Genomic DNA, 12,087 nt, shown 5'->3' with positions numbered 1-12,087 from the left:
GTTCAGTGCTATTTCTACTTTTGTGAAATTGTCATATTTTTCCCTTTTAGTTAGTTAATATTAGGAACTGCATTTGAGGAGTCCAACTTAGAACATGTGAAGTTCGATAAAACTCAAAATCCCAGCCTCGGTGTCAGGATACACCACAATCAGCACATGTCATCTTCATACACACAATGGGTTGGGCTCTGACTTGATAACATTTTAGTCAACGAGTTTATGACTATCTTCTTGAGGTGTTATGTCTTCAAGGTGAATGCTTCCCCCAAGGAAGTTTGTGTTTGATACTTGGTCACCATCTGATGACTCTATTTTGGGACTTGGTAGAAGCTTTAAGGGGTGGACCTTTACTGAAGGAAGGAAGTCACTGGAAGTGTGACTCTGGATTATATTTGGTTTTAAGTCTGATAACTTCCTTTTGCTTCCTAAATGGTGTGATGTGAGTAACCATGGCCTGCCACACTTTCTCCACAGTAATGGATGGATTTCCTACCATACCCTCTTCACTATAGAACGAATGAAATCAAGGCAAGATGTGTTTCTGCAGGTATTGTACACTGTAATGTAACCGTAACTGACACAGAATCCTGAACCCAGAGTGAAGTCATTGCTGTGACTGACTAGCCTTGACCATGTGCTTCTGAAGCCTTTGGAATTTAATTTGTAAACCTTCAGAGAAGCAAGCTGGACAAGGTCTAACAGACTGTTGAGGTCCATTCAGTGGGAGGTTCTTGTGGGATCTCAGAAGACATTGACATTCAAATGCCGATAGGAATAACATAAAGCATAAAATATTTCCTAAATTCTGTTTCAGTGGTACCTCAAACATTTATGAATTTTGAATCTTTATTTTATTCACTTCAAAATACTCTATAACTTACCATTTGGCTTCTTCCTGGATACATGGGCTGTTTAAAAGTTCTGTTTGACTTCCAACTACTGTAAGAGTGGGGCTTTAAGCCCTGCATGTCTAGAGGTGATCCTACTGTGGGTGGAGAACTTATTTAGTTGTTCGTTTGTTTGTTCCTTTGCTCATTTGCATATTATTTATTTTAATTGAAAATTTATTCCATTTGCTAAACTAAGTTTAGGATTGTTCTTCTTAACCAATGTATAACAGATCACAAAACTGGACCTGTGGATAGGACACATGTACAAACACACACTGAATAGCATTCTCATCTGGACACATCACTTGTTATGCCAGCATCCTGGTTCGCTTTTTATTCTCTGATCAAATGCAACTTGGGAGAGGAAAGGGTTTACTTCGCCTTACAGCACATAGTCCTTCATAAAGGGAAGTCAAGGCAGGAGCAAAAGGCAGGAAGTGAAGCAGAAACCACAGAGGAACACTCCTCGTTGGCTTACTCTTACGGTTTTCTTACTGTGCTTTTTTATACAACCCAGTGTCTCATACCAGGAGTGGCCCTGCCCACAGTACACTGGGCCCTCCCACATCAACCGTTAATCAAGAAAATATCCTGCAGTCTTGTCCACAGATCAATCTGATGGAAACATTTTTTCTCAGATGAGGATGGTCCTTCCAGCTGACCCTAGCTCCCATTGAGTTAAAAGCAACAACAAAAAGTAAAGCAGGGCACCAAACAGTTTTCCTTCTTTTATTTTCCTATGTAGCTATTCTGTTTACATTTCATACATGTACACAATATATCCTGATCATATTCATGCCCTTAATTTTCTATTTTGTGATGCATTGAGCCCAGTTAGTGCTGCTAATATACATGGAAATATGAGGCCCCAGTGAGTGACCTTGTACTCCTGTGAGTATGGGAGGCACTAGCTAAACTTCGTGTTTCATAAACTTAAAAAATGAGGTATGGACAAGCTATTCATGGGCGACCACACACCCATTTATCGCTCTTGATGGAGAAAACTTTCCTTTCTTCTAGCTTTTGGAGAGTCTAGTACATTGTGTGTATTTATGTTTGAATCCTTTTAAATTTTGAAAGACTTACTTTTCCATTTTTAGATAGAGTCCTACAATACAGCCCAAGTTGGGTTCACCTCAGGATCCTCCTGTATCAATTGCCAACTGCTAGAATCAGTTTCCACACCTGGCCAAAAGAGTTGTCTTACCCTCAAAATGACCCCGGTAAATGTGGTATGTTCCCTTGAAAAAAACAATGTTTCTATTGTTTGATGGAGTGTGTTCTAAATGGGAATTGGGTTGAGTTTGTTGGTAGTGCTCACGGATTCAAACTGTGGCTAATTCCCTCTATATGCCCTGTCAATCATCAAGAGAAAAGTATGGAAACCTCAGGTTAGACTCCCTGTCCAATTGCAATTGCACTTCTTGCTTCTGCTTTAAGTCTACCTTGGACATGTCCTTCTTAAGAATTGATTCTCTGAAGATTAGGAGATGGACTTCCTGGTCGTTGGCAATATTTACACATTAATATAACCATGCCAGATCTCTTTGATAAATCTTTTCATGATATTTTCCTTTTTAATCATTTCAGCCTCTACATTGGTAGTACATTTCTCACAGGCAGAATATGTTTGAGCCCTACTCACTGAATCTAATCTGACAAGCTTTTTGCATTTTCCTGTCAGTATTCCCACCATGAACTCTTCCTATTATTATCATCACCGCCATGCGTCTGTCTGTCAGGACAAATTGCCAGTTTCCCATCTACTTTCACACTACAATCAGTCTAGATCATTGGCACCACACTATGGGAAGTTTCTCCCCAGTGAGTAACTGATCACCTGCTTGATAGACCCCAGGTGAAGATGCTTTAATGTGGTCACAGCAGACACTGTCCACCTGGAGATAACGTCAGAAATTAGTTCCCAAAATACCCTCACCTTCATTTCAGACATCTGTGACAAACCTCAATATCTCTAACCTGTGCTTCTGACTAGCTATAAACTGAAATCTCAACAACCCACTCTTTGGCTCTGAACAGCTCAAAGAATTCAAAGAAATACTTATTTAAGTTTACTGGCATACATAAAAGATACTACAAAGAATATGTCAAAAACTGCATGAAAAGATAAGATTTATGTGTGTATGCATGTACATCCATACTTGCATGCATGCATGTGTGTGCATGTGTGTGATGTGTATGTGTGTGTTCACTATGTGTGTACCTGCATCTGTGTATGGGTGGTGTGCCTGTTTGCCTAAGTGCTTGCATGTGTATGGTGTGTGAGTGTATGTGTGTGTGAGGTGAGTCTCTGTGTGTTTGCATGTGTATATGTATGATGTGTGCACATGTGTGTGCATGTATATGGCATTGTGCATATGTGGTATGTGTATATGGTGTGTATGTGTGTTGTTATGGTGTGTGTGCATGTGTGTGCATATATATGGTGTTGTGCATATGTGTAGTGTGTGTGTATGTGTGTGTTATATACATCTATTTGCTTAGAGGACATAGGGTGTTATTTATCACTTTATCATTCTATTACATTACCGTGAGATGAGATCATTCACTGAACATGGAACTAGACTGGCAGCCAGCAAGCTCTAGAAGTCCTCCTGACTCTGTCTCCCATATGGTCGCGTGCACAAGCACACCTCTTTGTTATGTCAGTGCTACAGACTTGAAATCAGATCTTCAACCTTCTGTGGCATGTGCGCTCACCCATGGAGCCATTTTGCCAGCCTCACTGTGACTTTGGTATTTCCTTGGTGACTTTAGTGTCCTCAAAGTCTGCTGGGAGAGGCAGAGTTTAGCTTACACCTGTTATCCTCTTTCACAATAACTTATTTTGAGGGCCCCAGTGATAAGCTATACATTTCCTTCTGTGCACATTCTGTGAGAGACTTGATAAAAGGTATGGCTCGCTGTCCTGCAGAGGCATTCTGAGCAACATGTGTCCCTTCCTGAAGGAGTCCCCTTGTCTTGGTGGGTGGGATGAATGCTACTGTGTGGGGTCATCTTGTCATGCTTATATTAGCACTTCTCAAATGGAACTTTGACCCATTCCTTTTCCTCCATTAAACAATTATTTCATACATAGCCGGCACCATCTGCACAATGTTCAAGAACACCAAAGTGAGCAGAAAGGCAAAACAAACATTTCTGGTGACTAGGTTCACCCAAGCATTTTATCTGCAAAAATAGTCTGTTTGTTTATCAGTGTAATAGTTCATATTCACTAAGCTTATACTCTCTGCTACACCATTTGTTTGATGGGTAACAAGGATGATTTCACACTTCCCCATTTGTACTTTTACTTGGAATATGCTACAGAGAATGGGCTGCTCACAGAGATGGGCTTATAATGTGATAACCTGGTCACAAGGCTTTGACCTTTGAACCAGATGCCCCAGCCATGGCTTAAGGTTCTGATAAATTAATTGGCTGCTGGGAAGTGTCTGTATGTTGTCCTCCTCCCATCCTTTTCTCCTGTTCTCTCCTCTTTTATCTTGGATAGATGTTGTTAAGCTCACTCCCACAGTCAGGGCTTAGAATTCAGAGATTATTTTTTCCTTACCCACAAATGTAATAACCATGTTTTAAACAGTCACGAGAAGCCCGGAACACTGCCTGTTCTCATATGTAACAGTCTTTAGTGGGAGAATATGAAATTGTATTGACTCACAAGATTTTTCAGTTAATTGGTTTTTTTTTTCCTTTTTTTCTTTTCTTTTCTTTTATAACCACCATCAAGGCATGAGTGTGCTTGTCGAGATAGACAACATTGACACCTGCTGGTATGTAACAAAATCGCACCCCAGCTCTGCTAGCCATCACAATGACCTTGGCCAGAACTTTCATTGTCCATCTTTAATGCAAGGTCTAAGAGTGACAAAAACTAGACATACTGTCTCAGACTTCTAAGCTCAACTTTTCCTTGTTGTAAGCAACTCCTAACTTGGAAATAATTATTTTTATTTTATGCATAGAAGTTTCTGCCTGCATATAAGTTTGTATGTGTACCATGAGCATGTCTGGTACCCAGGGAGGCCAGGAGAGGGCGACATATTCTCCAGAACTGGAGTTAGATGTGATTGTGGGCCTCGCTGTGGAATCTGGGAATCAAACTCAGGTCCTCTGCATGAGTAGCAAGTGCTCTTAACCACTAAGCATCTCTCGAGTTCCCAGTTCCTCACTTTAACAATGACCTCATTTCACTTATATGTGCCCTTTTCCTAGTCTAAACCTATCAGCACCTCTCTGGGTTCTTTCAAAGCATTCTTGTCTCATCACAAGTCAGTTGCCTGGGTTTCCTGGGCCTACCTGCTAGAAATTGTGGGTAGTTGAGGGAAACCATTCAAGGGGCTGTCTCTGTTGCCTTACTTTCCCCTCAGAGTTATAGCAGCTGTAGACAAAAGTGAGCAGCAGCAGGCAGCACCCTATATTGCCAGAGGACCTAAGTAGTCCTTGGAAGGAAAGCCCTTAGTTGTATACAAGTTACAGTCTTGACGGAGACCATGGGTACCAGAGCCCTAGTCCTTGGCAGTGGCCAGTAAGTACTACAGCTCTCAGCCTGGGACGAAAACTCTTGGCCTCAACACTCTCTTTACAGCTCTCTGGCACTCTTCCAGTGACCAGGATCTACAGGTTTATTCTCTGGGTCCTTATAGTCCTCTACCCTCCTGTCATCATTTCTCTTTTCATCTCTTTCTCTACTTCTGATCCCTTCTTCCTCTCCTGGTCACCACTAAGTCATCCAGATTTTTTATTCAGCCAGTCAACCATCTGCTCACTGGTTGTCTCTCTATTGTCTCTGATATTTTAGCTTGCACTCCTGAAACACAGGCAAGAAACAGCCACCCCTGAAGAGACTTTTATTGGACTTAGTGTTCCAACAACAGAGGAAGGCCTTTAGCTGACAATCTGACAGAACATAACAACTAGCTTTAATCGTCAACTTGACACAACCCAAAATCACCCAGAAAACAGTATCAACAAAGCATTGTCTATATTGGGTTGATATGCAGCCATGTCTATGGTGGACTGTCTTAATTGATATAGAAAGGCCCAGCCCATTGTGAGTGGCATAATTCCCTAGGAAGGTGGGGGTCCCAAACTGTGCAAATGTGGGAAATTGTGCTGAACATGAGAGGCAGACAAGTAAGCATGCACATATTAGTCTTCTCTGCTCATGACTATGGAGATGATGTGACTACCTGCTTGAAGCTCCTGCTTTGACTTCCCCCACAATGAAGGGCTATGATTTGGAACTGCACACTGAAATAAAGTACTTTCTTCCTTTAGTTGCTTTTTGTTGGGATGTTTTATCACAGAAACAGAAATGAAACTAGAACAGTAAGCCTAAAACTCCCGATTCTGTGACAGGAGGAGGGGCATTTTGACTAACCACAGCCATTTGTTTAGACCAATCATAGCAATTTGTTTGGACCATTGTCTTACTTTGCTTTCTCTTGCTGTAATAAACATGACAAAAAAAAAAAGAAAAATGAATGAGAGAGAGAGAAAGAGAGAGAGAGAGACAGAGAGAGAGAGAGAAGCAACTTGCAGAGGAAATAATTTATTAAAATTTATAATGTGTGGTCCATCATGAAAAGAAGTTGGAGCAGGAGCTCAAGGCAGGAACACAGAGGCAGGAACTGAAGCAGAGGACATGGAGGATGCTGCTTACTGGCTTGCTCCCCATGGCTTGTTCAGCTCTGCTTTCTTATACAATCTAACCCATGTTCAGGTACGGCACTGCTCACAGTGGTCTGTGCCCGCCCACAGTTGACTAGGCCTTCCCACATCAATTATTAATCAAGAAAATGTCCCACAGAACTATGTACAGGACGGTTTGATGGAGACATTTTTAACTTGAAATTCCTTCTTTTCAGTTGAGAAGTTTGTGTCAAATTGACAGAACAACAATAAAAGCAACTAACTAAAAGACCAACCACATCGTATCATCTTAGCCTCTATCTTGGTGACTGAGATTTATTCTAGGGACTAATCTCAGCCCAGTCTTCCAGTCCCAATCTCAGTAACCCTTTAATGGGGATAGTGTTCCCCCTGTAGCCAAAGTAGAAACAATTTCTAGTGTCATCTAGATTTCTTAGAGGCTTCTAATAGAGAACCCAGTTGTCCTTCAACCAAGGAAGGAATACAGAAAACGTGGTACATTTACACAATGGATTACTACCCAGCTATTAAAAACAATGACTTCATGAAATTCTTAGGCAAATAGATGGAACTAGAAAAAATCCTGAGTGAGGTAACCCAATCACAAAAGAACACACATGGTATGCACTTGCGGATAAGTGGATATTAGCCCAAAAGCTCAGAATACCCAAGATACAATTCATAGACCAAATGAAGCTCAAGAAGAAGGAAGACCAAAGTGTGGATGCTTCAGTCCTTCTTAGAAGGGGAACAAAATACTCACAGGAGGAAATATGGTGACAAAGGGTGGAGCAGAGACTGAAAGAAGGGCCATCCAGAGACTGCCCCACTTGGGGACTCATCCCATATACAGTCATCAAACCGAGACACTATTGTGGATGCCAAGAAGAAATGCATACTGACAGGAGCCTGATACAGCTATCTCCTGAGAGGCTTTGCAAGAGCCTGACAAATATAGAGGTGGATGCTCGTAGCCAACCATTGGACTGAGAATAGAGTCCCCAATGGAGGAGTTTGAGAAAGGCCTGAAGGAGCTGAAGGGGTTTGCAACTCCATAGGAAGACCAACAATATCAACCAACCAGATCCCCCAAAGCTCCCAGGTATTAAACCACCAACGAAAGAGTACACATGGAGTGATCCATGGCTCCAGCCACATATGTAGCAGAGAATGGCCTTGTAGGACACCAGTGAAAGGAGAGGCCCTTGGTCCTGTGAAGGCTTGATGCCCCAGTGTAGGGGAATGGCAGGGTAAAGAAGGCAGAAGGGAATGGGTAGGTGAGTAGGGGAGCACCCTCATAGAAGCAGGGGAGGGGGGAAGGGATAGGGGGATTCCTGAGGGGAAATCAGGAAAAGGGATAACATTTGAAATGTAAATAAAGAAAATATCAAATAAAAGAAAGAGAGAGACAGAGACAGAGAGAGACAGAGACAGAGAAAAGGCTGCTGAAAACTGGGCCTCAGGAGGCAGGGTGATAAGCCACATGAGTTGTCTCATGTCATTCACGAAGTGACTGCAATGGCTACTGCTGGCATGGAGTGCTTCAGTTGAGTGTGGAACTGAACGTTCCTTTGCTTGGAGTTTAGCGGAAGGTCAACTTCCCCACCCTGACAGCTTTACTTATTTGCTGGAAGGAAGCAGTAATCCTTGCAGTAAGGAACACTAAGAAAAAAGTTATCAGGTTTTTGTAGTTTAAACTTTTTAAACCCTAATTTCGATAATGGGTTTTAAATGTTTTAACCTCTTTTCTAGCCCACTCCCTACCCTAGTAGAAAACAAAGGTTATTAGGATACAAGGAAGTAGACCTGTTTAGAAATGGTTCTTTGGAGCAAATCCCGTCTGCATTGTCAGGAAATCAGCAGTTCAGTCCACAGGACTTAGCAACAGCAGCTCGATCCATTCACAAATACTTTATGAATATATTAGCAGTCCAGTTCAGTGGTGTTGGGATAGTAAACACAAATCAGTAGCAGTGACCTGACCTTTCAGAAACAGCCTGGCCTCAGCCAAATTGGCATGAGTCAGCAGGAGCGATTAGGTCAGGAGAAGTTCTTTGTCGTGCCTCTCTTAAGAAAGTGAAGATCAGTGAAGACTGGAGACCAAGAAGCATTATAAGGCTAGCTATGCAAGCCTCTGTCATTGGTCATTGTCTGTTGAGTTCCATTATTCATACCCCCTCCAAACATCACATGTCCCTCCATGGGTCTTGCACATGAGTCTGTCTTAGCAAAATCTCAAAGAGTCTTTATTTTCTGGCTTTACTCTGCCAATTGGCCTGAGTCTGCAGAAGCGACCAGACCACCATTAGAAGGGTTCTGATGCTTTTCTCTCTGTGGAGTCACAACAAACGGAGCTCGGCTACACAATGGAGGGCAAACCAATACATGTGTGTTGTTAGAAAAGAATCCTTTATTATACATCCTTTTATGTGTTTGTTCTAGCAAATCATCCTTTTACCTGTGTCTGCTTCAAGAAAACACTCCTTCACTTGTTTGCCCCAGCAAAACACCATCCAACACAACTGACTTCCCAAAGAAACCGGAAGTTTTCACTTTAGATCTTAACTGTGCTAATTCCCAACTGGTGCCGACAAAGAGGTTCCCTTCCCTAATCTCTTCGCTCTAATCCATTTCTGGTCTGGATCTGACAGAAGGGCGTTTGGATCAGGTCCTCACATGATTCAGGCTCAGTAAATGAAGGTGTGGCTGGTGAAGCTCTGTCAAAGAGGGAAGAGCAGCAGGCCGTTTTGCTGGCATCCGTGAGTGTGACACGCTAGTCTGTGCTTAATGTTTTTCAGGTGGCTTTCCAGTCAATACTCACAACAATTCTTACTAAGTAGCAATTATTCCTGGTTATTTAGCGGATAAAATGATCTAGCAAAAAGTTTCCACCTTCAATTTCAAGTCTTAGGTTCATGGAGCTTAAATAATTTGCTTATGAGTAGAGAGTCTATGTCTGCTTTGCTGTACTGCCTCTGCACAGAATTATATTGTATAATAGATATTTACCTGTGCCGTCTTACTTGGTAATCAACCTTATTATTTTGGCTTCGTTTTGCAGACAAGGAAAGCAAGACTTCTGCAGAGTTAAGCAGCTAGGGAGATCCTGAAAGTAAAAATCTTTTATTTCACCATGCTCGTTAGAGAGGTCACTTCAATCACACTGTTCCACCAGCTTTGAAACCAAGGACAAGGTCAGCTGATCGATCACAGTGTGTCTCATTTATTACATCATTGAACATGTGTGCGCGCGCGCGCGCGCGCGGGTGTGTGTGTGTGTGTGTGTGTGTGTGTGTGTGTGTGTGTGTGTGTTGCAGTGGGGAGGGGAGTCATGACAGTGCTCTCCTTAGAAAATAACTGTGATCAAGCAGGATTATTCATGACACATGGCTGGCAGGTACTATGTGAGGTGTTATCAGAAAATGACTGCACCCTGCCATAGGTCCGAAGAAAATAAAGACATCCCCTGGGAACTTTCAATATGGATCCATCTGCTCTACAGGACCATCTTCTTTCTCTCATGTCTCCCAGAAGCCTGGGTTAGCAGCAGCAAAATCTGTGCGCCAGGCTCTGGATGCCACAGAGAGTTCCTTTCTCCCCCCACAAAGCCAGAGTCTGGCATGTGAACTTCCGGAGTCTTCCACTTCTCTTTAGCTGCCAGAATCAGGTTCCAGGCTTCAGTCATCACCAACCTGGTCCATACTCCAGCATTTCTATTTTGAGTTAGCGGGCTGCTGCCTGGGAGAAGGAGATAGGAAGGCGTGGGTATTCTAGGAGGTAAGCTGACCTCCAGTAGAGTCTGTCCCTGAAGTGTCAGAGCTGGGACCCACTTCCAACATCATGCTTTCAACCCTCTGTTTTGACCAGGCTCTCCAGGGAGAGTAAAGGAAATCCCAAGATAGAAGGGTTCCTGGAGGGCAGAGCTATAGCACACAGGGCTCTGGACTGAGAATTAAGACACATGAACGTGGGTTCATGTGCTTGTGCATGTCCTGCACACTTCTGAGAATTACTTGCCTATGCTCTGACACTTTCCTTGCCTCAAGAGGTTTTGAAAATCCCAAACACTTCCTCCAGATGGATCTTCATGAGCCATCCATCCGTCCGGTCATTGCTCTCACATTAAGTATCCAATTCCCAATAGAAACTGATGCTATCCAAGACGGACCTTAAAGAACAGCAGTCACACAGGCCCGGTGCAGATCCATGCCTCAGGGGAGCAAGGTGGAAGAAACTAATGGCTGTTAGGGAGTTAAAAACCCCTCAGAGAGCAGCAAGTACATGAAACAGGCCTTGGGGGAATTTGTATAGGTGTGTCAAATGCAGCGGAAGTGGGTGCTTTTGATCCAGGTTCTGCACAGTTCAGTAAATGTCACTTTGGGTCCCCCCAGGGAAGACAATTCTGTCCGTCTCTAAGGAGGATTTCTAAGTATCTCACTATGGATGATACATTTACAGGTTCTACTCATGCATTGGCTATCGATGTCACGTGGTTCGGGTACACTGATTCTTGGTTATCTCTAATACAGGGGAGGACTCAAGCCAGTATCCCAGGGAAGTAGATACCTAGACCTAGATCAGTTAATGAATTATCATGCATATAAAAGGACTTAGCTGCTATGTTGGGGTGCGGAGAGGTATTGGCTGCCACTGAGATACCTGGAGGGAAAAATCTGCACAAGAATGAGGCCATAACTGAGAAAACAGAATAAAACATAAACACCACCAATCACACCATTCAGCACCCAGATGCATCACTGCCTGAAGTCATGTCTGTCTTACACGTCCCAACTACGTGCACCCATCGGCTTCCCTTTCTGACCAAAGCAGCTTGGGATTAGCTGTCCATCATCACCTGAAAACTGCATGTTGACTCTAAAATTATGTCTTTATTCTTGATGCCGGGGACCCAGGGCATAAGGAGTTTTAGAAAGATTTCACCCTTGTCAGGATAACACAGATTTCTCTTTAGGACTTTCTAACCTATAGGCCTGGCTCTGTGTCTAGAGCTTTCCCCACCTACAGCTTTGTGCAGCCTCCGTTTAAAAATAACTTCCATCTGCTCGCCTGCCTGCAGCTCCTGCTCCTGCTTCTATTTCTGCATCATGAGCTTCCCTGCACCAACCCCCACACCCCTGGCAATGACTAAGCTTTAGCAATAAACCCCTCAGCGCAATCTCTCTATCCAACTTTTGCTCTCCAGGTTCCACGGCGGTCTTCCCTTAGCTCAGCATGTGATCCGTCAAAGACCTTAGCCACATTTCTGGTCTCACCTACGAATAGCAGGAATGGCATAAACAATTTCTTGACATCCTGAAGATAGATGGCTGATAGGGAAGACGTCAACCCGCCTGGGCTATTTAAAGATTACCCCCATTATAATGGTTTAGACAAAGAAGGAATCGGAGTCAAGTTAATTATAGGTAGTAGGGATTCATAAATTCTTAGCTCCAATAAAGCCAGCAATCACAGCCGATTTATTAGGGGCTGTGCATCATGCTAAGCATCTCTTCAGGTC

This window comes from Rattus rattus, chromosome 2 (assembly GCF_011064425.1).
Source record: "Rattus rattus isolate New Zealand chromosome 2, Rrattus_CSIRO_v1, whole genome shotgun sequence".
Lineage (NCBI taxonomy): Eukaryota > Metazoa > Chordata > Mammalia > Rodentia > Muridae > Rattus > Rattus rattus.
The sequence above is the reverse complement of the archived record's forward strand: the minus strand, read 5'-3'. Positions refer to the sequence as shown.